At 38.7% G+C, this 10,000-nt stretch overlaps 1 protein-coding gene across 2 annotated transcripts in view; it reads left to right on the top strand.

Annotated features, from left to right (window-relative positions):
• clgn (calmegin) overlaps positions 1-10,000 on the top strand; it is a 126,458-nt gene that overhangs the window by 20,533 nt on the left and 95,925 nt on the right. The window contains exon 1 of one of the 2 annotated variants that reach the window (XM_051928241.1): positions 5,989-6,087. The exons of the other annotated variant lie outside the window; for it this stretch is intronic. The gene's annotated coding sequence lies outside the window, so the exon portion shown is untranslated. Of the gene's footprint in view, positions 1-5,988; positions 6,088-10,000 lie in introns of those variants that run through there. 2 annotated transcript variants of the gene reach the window in all.

Raw genomic sequence — 10,000 nt, 5'->3', positions numbered from 1 at the left:
CTTCTCAATTGTGTAATGAATGTTTTCTTCAGCGCTCTCTGGGGCTCTTCCTTGTTTTGTACGTACTGCGTTCACAGTCAGTTCACGTGATTACGTGGGTGGCGTGATGACGCGATATGCAACTCCGCCTCCCACGGCCATGGAGGTGCACTCTATTACAGTATATGGACAAAAAAGAGGTCCCAGTTACGATCATTACGCGTAGAATTTCGAAATGAAACCTGCCTAACTTTTGTAAGTAAGCTGTAAGGAATGAGCCTGCCAAATTTCAGCCTTCCACCTACACGGGAAGTTGGAGAATTAGTGATGAGTGAGTCAGTCAGTGAGTGAGTGAGTGAGTCAGTGAGGGCTTTGCCTTTTATTAGTATAGATTAAAACTGCTCATATGTAAATATACATGTGCTTAAAGGTTTTAATCATTTTTAATCATTAATTGTACTCCAGCTTTTTCTTCTGTTAAAATATACATTTACAATATTTATAAAGGTCATCTGTAATTCTAGAGGTGTAATTACAAAATATGAATTGGCATTTTAATTATGTAGCACTTGTTTCTTACCACTGCGGTGGGTTGGCACCCTGCCCAGGATTGTTTCCTGCCTTGTGCCCCCCCGTGACCCTGTGTTCGGATTCAGCGGGTTGGAAAATGGATGGATGGATGGATGTTTCTTACCAAAGCATATACTGTATGACATACAGAAAAAAATAATAAACACAGCAAAAATCCATAAAAAAGCCGTATGAAATGTTCATAAGTTGTTCATCAAGAAAACACACGACTAACATGCTTAGCAGGTTTTATAAGTAAAACACACAGAAAAAAATAATAAACACAGCAAAAATCCATAAAAAAGCTGTATGAAATGTTCATAAGTTGTTCATCAAGAAAACACACGACTAACATGCTTAGCAGGTTTTATAAGTAAAAAAAGACAACTTTTTGCTGTTAAGCTAACAAGCCTATTGTTTACTAAGCAGCAGTTTCAAATTCTTCTTATCTTTTCTTTTTCCAACTAGGTGGCTTCGCCCCCTGCTCGCTTCGCTCGCCAACCCCCGTGTTTGGCTAATCTGATATACAATGTACATTTGTTTTTCTTTGGAATTGTTTCAATTTCATTATTTGCACTTTTACTTTAAAGCTTCATTAAAAACAATTTTGTTTGGAGACACATTGTGACAATGCCCGTAAGTGAATATTGTTTCTGTTTCTCTAATAAATAATCTGACTTTTTCACATTCTCATAGCGTATGGTCCATCATTGTGTGAATCCATGTTTTGTGCATTGAATGATGCAAATGCGAAGACTTTGTTGTTTACTCTTTGCCTTTTATTTGTGACCCTGATTTGTCCTACCTTTTGTTTGCGGTAATGCGATCTTTTCTATCTTTTCTTTGATACTGTAGCGAATGACATGATAAAGTGTCATAAATGTTTTACTTGAACAATCGCAGACTTCCTAACCCCAAACACAACTTTCTAGCACCCTCTCCAACGCCCCCCCCCCCTTACCGCAGCAATCAATACCCCGCTATCAGTCCTCCGTGCTGTACTCCGCCCTCCCTCTATCGGACCTAACAGTCACGTAAAACCAAACAGCCCTCAACCTGGCTGGGACGCTACAATACTTTTGGTGTTTACTGCTTTCATATTCTGTACCTTCGTCTGCTTGTGTATCGCGCCATCGTTTGTTGGAGCCTTTCGAATTCCACCGCTTTCATAATCTCTTATCTGCTTTTTTCACGTTTCACTCTGAGGCGGGGGGCTGAATCTTCTTTTTTGTTTGTCTGTGTCATCACCTATGGGCGCGTTGCCTCATTTCTTATTTACGTTAGGCGCTTATCTACGTCAGTTGAGCACCTTTGGTTTTGAGCTGTGAGGCGTGGTGGGTTTGACTATGCTGTGGTTTGTGGACGTCTCGGGACTCTGTACTTTGTGAGATTTGACTGTGGGGCGGGACGCCGAGGCTTTGACTATGCTGTGGTTTGTGGATGTCTCGGGACTCCGTACATTGTGAGATTTGACTGTGGGGCGGGACGCCGAGGCCTCTTGCGTTTTGTCTGTGAGTACTCATTGTATTACTGTGATGTGATGATTCACATATGCTGTGGATGACTTCCTCACCCCAAAAACAACTTTCTAGCACCCTCTGAAATTTAACTTGTCGTTCTTTTAACTGTTGTGGCACCACAGATTCTCATAGCATATGGTCCATTATTATGTAAATCCACGTTTTGTCCATTGAATGATGCGAATGCGAAACGACTTTGTTGTCTACTCTTTTTTTCAGACCTCAATTTGTCCTGGTATTTTCTCAATTACACCTGGTTCTGATGATTAATCACCTTTTGTTTGCGGTAATGCAATCGTTTCTATCTTTTCTTTGATACTGTAGTGACTGACATGATAAAGTGTCACAAAAGTTTTACCTGAACAATCGCTGACTTCCTAACCCCATACACAACCTTCTAGCACCCTCTCCAACGGCCCCCCCTTACCGCATGAAATCAATACCTCGCTATCAGTCCTCTGTGATGCACTCCGCCTTCCCTCAATCAGACCTAACAGTCACTTAAAACCAAAAATCCCTCAACCTGGTTGGAACGCTACAATACTTTCGAATTTTACTGCTTTCATATTCGGTACCTTTGTCTGCATGTGTATCGCACCATCGTTTGTTTGAGCCTTTCGAATTCCACTGCTTTCATAATCTCTAATCTGCTTTTTTTTCTCTCCAATGTCTTTGGGTCTCTATTCTCCGTATTGTCGTTATACGCTTTATATGTGCTGAGAGCACATGATTTGTGTGTACTATGTGCTTTTACACGATTGATTTTTTTTTGATGGGTGTGCTCTTATATATTCCGTACTATCTTTGTGGACCATTGCGGACCCCGTAGTGTCTTACGTTTGACTCTGGGGTGCAGTGCAGAATCCTCTTTTCTGTGTGGCTGTGTCGTTAGTCGTTAGCTATGGGTGCGTTGTTTATCCAGGCAGGCTCGTGTTTGTATATCCGTCAGTCGAGCTTGTTCGTTTTGAACCCGTGCCTGCTTTGCTTCCGCAGTTTCAGACGCGCATTGTAGGCGCCTGCGTTCATTGATCTTATCCAGGTTGGCTCGTGTATGTATCATTGAGCTGTATTGTGTTTGAATTTGGTGTATAAATGGGCCTAATGACTGATTACATAATTGAAGATGTGAGATAATAATTAAAGAAAACAGCTAGTTTAAAAATCACTCTAATCCAGTTATTTATGATCTTTTCTAGTGGTACCAACAAATGTTTTGGGGCCATTTTACAGTTATCTTTGTAGAATAAACAATACTTTACTTTTCACACTTGTTTGCTTTGCTTTACTCAAAAGAAGCCAGATATACAGTAAATGGCATAATTGATCTTCCATTTAAACACTTTTCAGGAGGCATACACTACTTTTTTAATGAGCTGTAAGGGTACCAGCAAATCTGTCTAGTTTCTGAGCAGTTTAATCAAATTCAAGGTTGCTTGTGCAGAGCTTATTCCCTTAGCATACTATACCATTAGCACCACCATTTGCATTTCACTTTTTCTGGTGAGGTTCTCAGTGGCAACATGCTTACCAAGCCACCTTCTACCCTCCAGTTTTCCCCAATTCCTCCTAAGGAATTTCCAGGTGCTTTCAGACTGTTTTGTGAAATATAATTAATCCAGCTTGTTCTGGGATATCCCCATGGACTTCATAAAATAGATTAATAAATTCATCCTGAGCAAGTAAATATATAAATATATACCCTAGGTTCTTGTCTATAAGCCGGACTCGTGTATAAGCTGGAGACCAAAAATCATACGAATTTTTAAAATAAAATCTTATCATAGATAAGCCGGACTCATGGATAAGCCGAACGTACTATAACCTATAACTAATAGAAGGGAGGGAGGTCAGTGGTCTCACTCGCACCCATTTAATTTCTTTAAGGGGGGAGAGAGTGTGAGATATTGGCGTCTCTCTCACTCCCCACATGGCGCGGTTGGAGCGGCCGGAGTGCGTTTGTTTCTGCTCTGGGTGTCGCCGAGTCAACATGCGCGCGTAGCGGTCATTTAAATTGTGATTTTATATGTAAGCATATTTAAATATCGCGGATTTTTTGCTGGTTCGCGGATTTCTGTGGACAATGGGTCTTTTAATTTCTGGTACATGCTTCCTCAGTTGGTTTGCCCAGTTGATTTCATACAAGGGACGCTATTGGCAGATGGCTGAGAAGCTAGATTGCTTACTTTTCTCTCTCTTTCTTGTGCTGACTATCTGTGATCCTGACGTATGGGGATTGAGCAGGGGGGCTGTTCGCACACCTAGACGATACGGACGCTCGTCTAAAAATGCTGAAAGATTATCTTCACATTGCTATCTTTTGTAAAGCTGATTCCTGAAACGACATGCTGCACAGTGCTTCGCATACTTAAAAGCTCGAAGGGCACGTATTGATTTTTGACTGAAAAACAAACTCTGTCTCTGTCTCTGTCTCTGTCTCTGTCTCTGTCTCTCTCTCTCTCTCTCTCTCTCTCTCTCTCTCTCTCTCTCTCTCTCCCTGCTCCTGACGGAGGGGGTGTGAGCTGCCGCCTTCAACAGCTTTGTGCCGCGGTGCTTCGCATACCTAAAAGCCAAACAGCACCATTGATTTGTTTGCTAGAGATTGTTTTCTTTATCTATGTGACATTCTGTGCTCCTGACACACACTCCTTTGAAGAGGAAGATATGTTTGCATTCTTTTAATTGTGAGACAGAACTGTCATCTCTGTCTTGTCATGGAGCACAGTTTAAACTTTTGAAAAAGAGACAAATGTTTGTTTGCAGTGTTTGAATAACGTTCCTGTCTCTCTACAACCTCCTGTGTTTCTGCGCAAATCTGTGACCCAAGCATGACAATATAAAAATAACCATATAAACATATGGTTTCTACTTCGCGGATTTTCTTATTTCGCGGGTGGCTCTGGAACACAACCCCCGCGATGGAGGAGGGATTACTGTATAAGCCGGATTTATGTATAAGCCGATATTCTATTTTTTCATTTTCACAACTTTTTTCCTTAGATAAGCCGCGGCTTATAGACAAGAACTTAGGGTATTTATATTACATTTTTATATGAGCTGCTTGTGTGGCTCTCTTCCAATGACTTGTTGCTCTTAGTTAATTAAGTATAGACTGTAGTGTTTAGTTAATTACTAAATTTGTTTGGTAATGCATACATATGCCTCTAACAGTACTGTCATAGTTTTGCCCTTTTTTGTGATTCTGGCAACTAAAAGTGAACTGACTAACTTGTATTGTGTTCCCCTTTAAAGTGAAATTGTGTAATTGCCTATCATGCCAGCATGTGCTCTATAGTCATATGCCAGGAAAAGCACCAGTTCACCATGACCTTGAATTGAATAACCTTTTAAAAATTGTACTTTGTAATTTTTATATAATATTTGCTTTCTAAAAACTGTATTTTGATTTTGTTTGTTTAAATCAAAAGAAAAGTGCTATTTAACCTCACTTGGAATATAATTCTTGTATAGTGTGAAAATATACTGTATTGTTTAGTTTATATATTTAAAATATAGATAGTAAACCTAGATAATTTTCTGGTAGTGTTAGTTGGATCATCTTGAAATCTCTTATTTAAAGTAAAGTTTAAAAGCTCCTCCATGTGGTAATTGCTAGATATATTTCATGAATTGGTACTTAAGATTTTCCAAATTTTTTGGTACCATTTGTGTAGTTGTTATAAAAAGTGGATTGCTTAAATAAATAGCTACTACTGTAATGCAGCATCTTTTAGTTTATCCTTGGTTATATTTCTTTTCTCTTTTTTAATAGGTATATAGGGTATTGTGAGTAGCTTTCTCCCTCTGGCACAATTTGTGCTTTGCAACAACATTTATTCCCCAAAGACTAAAACATTAACAGACGCAATAGATGTCTTTATATTGCATGGTACTGTGGTATGCGTTTTGTCTGTTGATAGGCGCACAAGGTACTTTGTAGATCTGTAGATTTGAGTGTCGTTTGTCAGTCAGTTATGAAGGGATATGTGAAGAAAATAAATTGCAGGCTTCTGAAAGTAAGGTAAAGGAAATTTATTTAGACAATTTGCAATCTTTTAAATATTTATTTTACCTGCAAATGTTTCAAGTACCCATTTTGTGTTTCGATCTGTTCTTTAACCCTAAATAATGTAGTCTGTCAGATGGGCAAAATAGTATTGACTAACCAGAAATACATTTTGAGTGGGCAACAAAATAATTTTCATTTTATCGTTTTTCCAGTACATGTTTGTGTATGGTTTGAGATAGACTTGACTCAGCTGCAGTTGCAAAATATCAGACTATTTTTTATGTCAAAATAAAACATGATGTACTTGCCTCAGAAACATGTTTAATCTTTTGCTAGAGCTGTAATATCGATGGGTCTTGTTTAGAAAAAAATTAGTAGAATGATCCTAAATTTGAAGGTAAAATCTATTATTTCACAGTTCCTTTGAACAATTAAAAATATCTATACACACAAACAAATGTTCCCATGCTCTCCCCACTCATAGCCTGTATATAAACCAGAAATCATCTTCATTTTATGTATTTGTGAACAAGCTTGTTGTGTTCATCTAATTGACACCCTGAAATATCCTTATATGGTGGGATATCTGATGCCATTTAATTTTAAAAAATGTCATATAAATTGTTACAAATGATAGATGATGTAAAAGTTAATTGAATGTTGTTGCTTCTTGTTCACGTACGTGTATTAATGCAGTTATTGTACTTGAATGGTCACATGTACCAGTCATGTCTGAAAATCTCATTTTCTGCTCAAATCAAATCATCTAGTGAAGCTCTCAAGACTATTATGTACTGTAGCTGCTGGCTGATGTCCATAAGAGTGGCTTTTGGTTGCCAATAGTGTCTTAATAGCTAACCACTACCAAATAAGTAAAAAGCGTAAAACATTTTTCACATTAGGTCTGATGAATACCAGCCTATATATTGATTTTCATTTTTGATCATGTCCTTGAAATTTAATATCAGATCAGCTCATATATTTATTTTATAAATGAGCCCATGGCAATTTTATTGTGGATATCTGTTTAATCCCTTTTGGCTATATGGATTGCTGCTGTTTGCATGTCTAGGTTAATAGTCTCTCATTTGTTTTTTGCAGGTCTAAAGTAAGTAAAGCAATTTTTCTATGCTACTGTAGTAAAACATCTTTTATATATCTTTATTAATTATAATTGCATAATTAACTCAGTTTTTAGAAGTGAACGTTTGTTTGTTTTTAATTTTATATATGTATTTTTTAAATAACTCCATGATCTGCCTAGTTGTTCATTGAAGATTGAATAGGTGCTAATCATTGCTATACATCTTCAACAGTAAACCCTTCTTAAGAGCAGGTCTAATTGCACTTCTTTCACACGCAGCCCATTCTAGTAGACTGCTAAGATCTTTATATATCATTTCCCTAGTGAGTGATAATTCGTATAATTAGTACTGGGGAGGATTAGCTGGTTTAGGCACCACCTGAGTATATCATTATTTCATTGTTTAAAAACATTTGCTCTTTATAACTTGAGTGCATGAAGTATTAGCTGCACTGTAGATAGTTAAGTGCCTCAAAAGTAAAGCTACATGAATCAGATTTTAAGCCAAGTGTAGCTGAATTACAAATGCCTAAACGTCTTGTTCATGTCAGTAGATTAATTGTTCAAAGACAAATATTTCCATCTTTTCATCCATTTCAAACAATAGACAAAAGTATTTCTCAGCAGATATTTTAGACATGCTGCTTACAGCATTTTGTAGTGTTCGACTCACTTCATCAAGATGCCCTGTGGGACATTTTGTGACTTCGTGGGATCCATCCGAAGTTGCTGGATATCATGGACGGCTTGTACATTGGTACTATGAGTTCTGTGCAGAGTGGTGGCAGGACCTTTTTGTTCTTCCCAGTTGATAACCGGGTTTGTCAGGGGTGTGTTCTTGCTCCTACTCTGTTGCTTGCATTGACTGGTCGTTGGGGTCCAGTGGCTGTGGGGCATCTGTTGGTGAAGAAAGATTCACTGATCTTGACTTAGCTGGTGATGCTGTAATTTTCGGGATCTTCGCTGAGTCAATGGAGGCTCTGATCAGGGATCTAGAGACACTGAGTGAGGAGTGTGAAATTCCAGGCTTGCAAGTGTCCTGGATAAAAACCAAGATCCAGGCTTTTAATGACCTCTTTGGCAGAGAATGTTGACCTTGTTGAGAGAATTACTTACCTTGGCAGTGACATGTCTCTGGTGACTCTTCCTATGAAGTCAGTAGATGGAGTAGGAGAGCTTTGGGGGTCATGGGATTGCTGGAAAGGGGTGTATGGTGCTCCCAATATCTCTGCAAAAGGACTAATGTCCAAGTCTTTAGAGTCCTGGTGCCTAGTGTTTTGCTATATGGTTGCGAGATATGGACTGTATCCAGTGACCTTCGGTACTGTGTCTCTTCGGAGAATCCTTGGGTACCGCTGGTTTGACTTTGTGTTGAATGAGCGGTTGCTCACAGTGTCCAGAATGAGACACATTACCTGCATTGTGAGAGAGCGTCAGTTATGGCACTATGGCCATGTGGCCAATTCCCAGAGGGTGATTCGACTCACAGGATCCTCATTGTTGAGGACCTGAGCGGCTAGTCCAGGCTAAGGGGATGCCCACGTAACACCTGGCTGTGTCAGATAGTCATTTCCTGGGGGTTGGACTCTGCCTGGGGTGGTTACCAACTGGAATCCCGAGTTGTTTAGTTGTGTGATGGGTGTGGCAACTATACCATGCATACTCCCCAACCTGACCTGCCCTTCCCTGCTTACATAGTATTCAGGCATATATTTCAATATTTTTTTGAAACTCCTTTTGCTATAAGAGCAGCATTATATTTTTTTCAGGTAGGTGTCTTCCAGCATTCCATACTGTTCAGAAGTGATTTTTGCTCATTCCCATTCCAGATTTGATTTACCTCATTCAAATATTTAGGTTTGCCAGTGCTTTCAAATCATAACACTGATTTCTGGCATGACTGTGATGGGGAATTTTACTGGGACCCTTAAGATCTTTCTCCTTTTCATTCTTTAGACATTCCAGTGTTAGTTTGATTTTAATGTCTAATGTCACTGGATGCAATCCAGCTTTTTATTAGTTACTTCTTGTTTCTTTTATAGACTAGGTTTGTGCAAAGAAAAGGGTGGCAAAAGCAAAATAAATCTGTAAGACGTCAGAATCAAGCCTTTAATCAGAATCAGCCTGGTGAACAAAGAAGCATATTGTAATGCCACATAGTTCCTGGGAATGTGTGTTGGTATTACAGCCATACATTTAATCATCTAACATATAAAGCTAAAAGTGTCTGTGTGTGTGTTTGTTTGTGCAGTATTCAAATCCACAGTGTTATCTCTGCCAGATTATATACAGATTTTCCATTTATACAGGGAAAGACTACAAGTTATGTTTCATTCCAAAATTTAGTGGGTGCAGTTGGACTCCCAGTGATATAACTATAATGTGGGCAAAGACTCTTCTAATTACAGACTAGTTTCAATCTAAACTAGAATGTTTAATTAAAGAAAGAAGTGCAGCCTCCAGAGTTTGAGAGAAGGAAGAAGGGGTGGTATAGAACTAACAAAATAAAAGCTGGGAACAGTGTTCATTTTAGTAATTGTCAAATAAGAATAGAAGGAATATGGGAGAGTTTTGACTATCTTTAATCCCCACTTTAAAACACAAAAATAATTTAAATTGCAGCATATCTTTCAAAGGTAGATACTTCAATGCCTAGGTATATAAAAAAGATGGTGTGTTGGGAATTGGGACAGATAGGAAAGATAAGGCTGATGACAGAGACAGTTTAGGGGTAGTAGGAAAGATTTGGACCAGGTTATTTTATAGCCAGGCAGGACCTGAAAGGAACTGAATAATGAACATTATTCAGTTCAACTGGAGCATCAAGAACAGCAAAGTATT

This window comes from Erpetoichthys calabaricus, chromosome 5, assembly GCF_900747795.2.
Source record: "Erpetoichthys calabaricus chromosome 5, fErpCal1.3, whole genome shotgun sequence".
Taxonomy (NCBI): Eukaryota; Metazoa; Chordata; class Cladistia; order Polypteriformes; family Polypteridae; genus Erpetoichthys; species Erpetoichthys calabaricus.
This window is presented reverse-complemented; position numbering and strand designations above follow the sequence as displayed.